Source organism: Epinephelus moara, chromosome 2 (assembly GCF_006386435.1).
Source record: "Epinephelus moara isolate mb chromosome 2, YSFRI_EMoa_1.0, whole genome shotgun sequence".
NCBI lineage: Eukaryota > Metazoa > Chordata > Actinopteri > Perciformes > Serranidae > Epinephelus > Epinephelus moara.
Window position 1 is genome coordinate 1,229,020 of NC_065507.1, and position 3,750 is coordinate 1,232,769.

At 45.7% G+C, this 3,750-nt stretch overlaps 1 protein-coding gene across 1 annotated transcript in view; it reads left to right on the plus strand.

The window, feature by feature from the left end:
- The window catches only part of abcg1 (ATP-binding cassette, sub-family G (WHITE), member 1), a 281,654-nt gene that overhangs the window by 77,319 nt on the left and 200,585 nt on the right, over positions 1–3,750 (plus strand). The window lies entirely within an intron of this gene.

The window sequence follows — 3,750 nt, forward strand, 5'->3', positions numbered from 1 at the left end:
ACGCCGGAGCCGAGCAGGAGCAGGATCAGGAGCGGGGAGCACGAGCAGGGGCAGGGAGGGCGGATCGGGACCGGGGGAGGGCTGGGTGGGCCGGCCGGGTCACATGGGGAGGGGAGGGGAGGAGAAATGACTCCTCTGCTTCACTGAAGTGTTCTAATCTTCATCATGGTGACAGGTGAAAGCTTATGTTTCTGTAACCCACATTTCTATGATCTCTGAACTGTAGCTTGAGTTAATGTGAACTTAAATGAAGGTATGTGAAGGGGCCCCACGGTGGAGCTCCACGTCAGGTAAACTTCACAAAGCCTCCTGGCACAGACAGTCGCTCCCAGTGATGCAACTCTACCGACATTCTTAGAAAAGAGGAGAAAATGACAGAAAGACAAAAGCTGCGTCTCAGTTCAGGGGCTGCAGCCTTTGATGGACGCAGCCTTTGATGGACGACGTTGACCACGTCCCTTGAAGACCACATCAGCCAAACTGAACAGTCTTCAAACATTTTCGTGGTTGCATCATCAGCTGTTCTCGCCCGACCCGTTGGCGTTACTGTTAGCTAGCAACTGTCGGTGGGCCGTCAGTGAGCGTCTGTCGCCCTAGTTTTTGCGGTGTGTCCCGCACCGTCGGCACTTCGGCATCGGCGGCTTTTCAGCTGATTGAGCATGTTGAATCGGCGGCGGAGCTTGTCGGTGAGAGAGATCACTCTGATTGGCTGTTCAGGTTTTATTTCCTCGCCCCTGTAGCGAGTTAGCCGGCGCCGGTTAGCCTCCGCTAGTCTCTGAGCTAGCCCCGGCTCTCCGTTTGGATCCAACCGGAGCAGCGAGCCCTGGTTTGTTATTCAGGTTAAAGTGGGAAGAAGCAGCGGGTTTATCGGGCAGCTGAGTGAAGTGGAGCCTGCGGAGGAAACACCGGGACCGTCTGGATGTAATAGTCCGTGGAGGTGCTGCGGTGCTCGGCTGCACAGATAGGAAACCCCTCGGCTGACAGGATGTACCACTCTCTCACTCCGCTCTCTCTCACGCAGGCGCAGAACGTACGTGCTACTTGGCCGTCGGATGTAGTCCGTGTAGTGTGTTCAAATGCAACTGACACAGGGCGACGTGAGGCGACGTAGACGACGCAACAGTTGGCTTTCGTCACCGCTAGTTCTTTGATGTCGGTTTGGTGTGTTTGCACCTTTAGGCTGAGTCAGGAGCTCTGTGAGAGGATTCTCAGGATGTTTGTGAATATGGCTCCATTCAGTAAAGAAGGAAGTGATTGTGAATCAGTTTCAGCTGCTTTGGGTCAAATCAAGGAGACAAACAGGAAATGGTTTTCCATGTGGTGTCCACAGACAGCTGCTCTCTCCTCCTCCAAAATAACCTCCAGCAGGCTGCCATATACTTCCACACACACAGGGGCGTAGCACCAAACTCTGGGCCCATGCATCAGCAGTCTCTGTGGGCCCCCATCCTCTCTTGATTCATGTGTCTCTCACGCTCCTTTTGAAATTGTTTTACAAAATCACTTTGCTTTCTTCCTTTCTCTCTTATCTTTTTTTTGGTACCCTGATGTCCCTTTGTTGGTGTACGTCACTCACACCACATGGTAAGAGATGAATCCCTGTGCAGGGGGGACGAAACAGTTTCACGCCTTAAAGGGACTGTTCTGTACTTACTTTTAAAAAAAATGTTTCTTATATTTTTCCTTGAGCCTCCCTGAGTGATTGGAGGAGAGTGCGTGACCCTCCCTCTTTTAAACTTCCCCTTAAACGTTTGAAAGTATGGGACATAGAATAAAGTGACTTTGATGAAATATCACTTGTGAGCTTAGAATTTGTTTTGCCCTCTGACGGAGGCATTAATTGCACACGATGCGTTCAAGGACCGCCAGAAATGTAAAAATCCAATGATAATTTCTGTTTGTACAGTTTCTGTCTGAGATACATGGGGTCATTTTGGTGATTGTTTTAAAAGGACAACATGGCTTCCACACGTGCCCGCAGGTTTGGTGGCTTTAGAAATTGGCATTTATATCTGTGTGCCTCTTCCTTAAGCCAAAATAAAAACCATTAGTCCCTCCTTAGTGCTTAAAAAATTATTTGACCTGCCTCCCCCTTCTTGCACACACCGCCAAGAATAAATAATGAACAGTCCCTAAGGGTTGAGAGAGGCCTCAGAGAGCTCCCACTATTTTTGACCACTGCAGAGTCATGTGACCTGAGCGTGAATGCCGAATGCTTGGTGTCAAATAATTTGTCAAATAATTTTTCAAGCTCTGGAGAAGGGCTTTTGTTTTTTTATTTTGGCTTAGAGGAGGGGCATACACATTTTAATGGTTGTAGTTTGTATTTATTTTTTATTTATAAACAGGGTTTTTTTAATCGTCAAAATGACACCATTTATCACAGCCAGAAACTGTAAAAACAGAAATGATCCCTGGACACATCATGTGTGACAAACACTTCAGGTAGAAAAAAAAAACAAAGTAACCAAGCTTGAGCTTAAAATAATGATATTTCATCAAATTGACTTTATTCTACCTCTCACTTAAAATTTCTACAAAAATAAACCGTTTGCACAACAAGAGTAAAAAAATGAAGCTTTTTCAAATTCAGGATTTTGTCTTCAACTTTTAACTTTAAACTTTAAAACATCAAAGGTTAAGTTTTAAACATCTAGTAACTCATTTATGGTGGAGGGAGGGTCATGATTTTCAACCTGTCACAAAATATTTGTAGCTTCAGGGAAAATAAAAAAATCACACCCAGCCACTAACTCCCCTGACGAGTAAAGAACAGTCCCTTAAAGACTTCTCATTAACTGGATATGTTTCCTACCTGGTGTTATAGATCCTAAAATGGCTACAAAAATAAATAAATAAAAAACTCTCGTTTGGTTGCATGTTATAATTGATATTTATTGAAATGATCTTTAATATAATGCCACCTATTGTCGTCTCAGAACGAGAATGACATCTTCGCTGGAATCCTCAAACTATAAGAGACACACAGAGGCCTTCCTCCCTCTGTGTGTCTCATGTCCCGGCTGCTCTGACACATCCTGTGGAAGTTGGAGACACCGTCGAATTCCTCAGAGTCTTTGGGGATGTGACAAATATGGCAACAAGCTGCAACTTGTCACCAAAGTCTGCATATCTCCCAGGCTGAATCTACAGCTTAACATGAACCTGACATGTTCAGACTTGAAGATATACACAGCACCGTACTGTGTACTGTGTACTGTTCTAAACGTCAGTAGTTCCTCTTGTCTGTTGTCCTCCTCTGCCTGTCCCCCATAACTCGCCAAAGGGGAGGAATTCTCCAGTGAGCACACCTGGTGTCAGGCAGGGATGATGGGACACTTGTTGCTTCACGCTGGTCGTGATGTCTGTGATGGATGGGGATTTAAAGGGAATGGAAAATGTCTGATCACTGAATCCAAAGGTTTAGAGTTAGAGCCACACTCTGGGATGGTCAGGTTTGTACTAAACTGTTTTAAAGACGGGCAGCACCATGTGACATATTAAAAGGTCAGCTCAAGGTTTTGAATTGATCTATGGCTAAGCCCCGCCCTCAGACATGATGAGCCAATCACAGTGCGTATAGCCATTCCCATACACTGGGACATTCTCTGCCTGGACGTCCATTGAAATGCATTACAGAAAGTCAGTTTGTTCGGTTTTATGAGCTTTTTCTGAGATTTGAAGTTTAAAAATGGTCAAACGGTGTGCATGGGGTACATGCAACTCTGACACAAGGTATCCTGAGAGGCT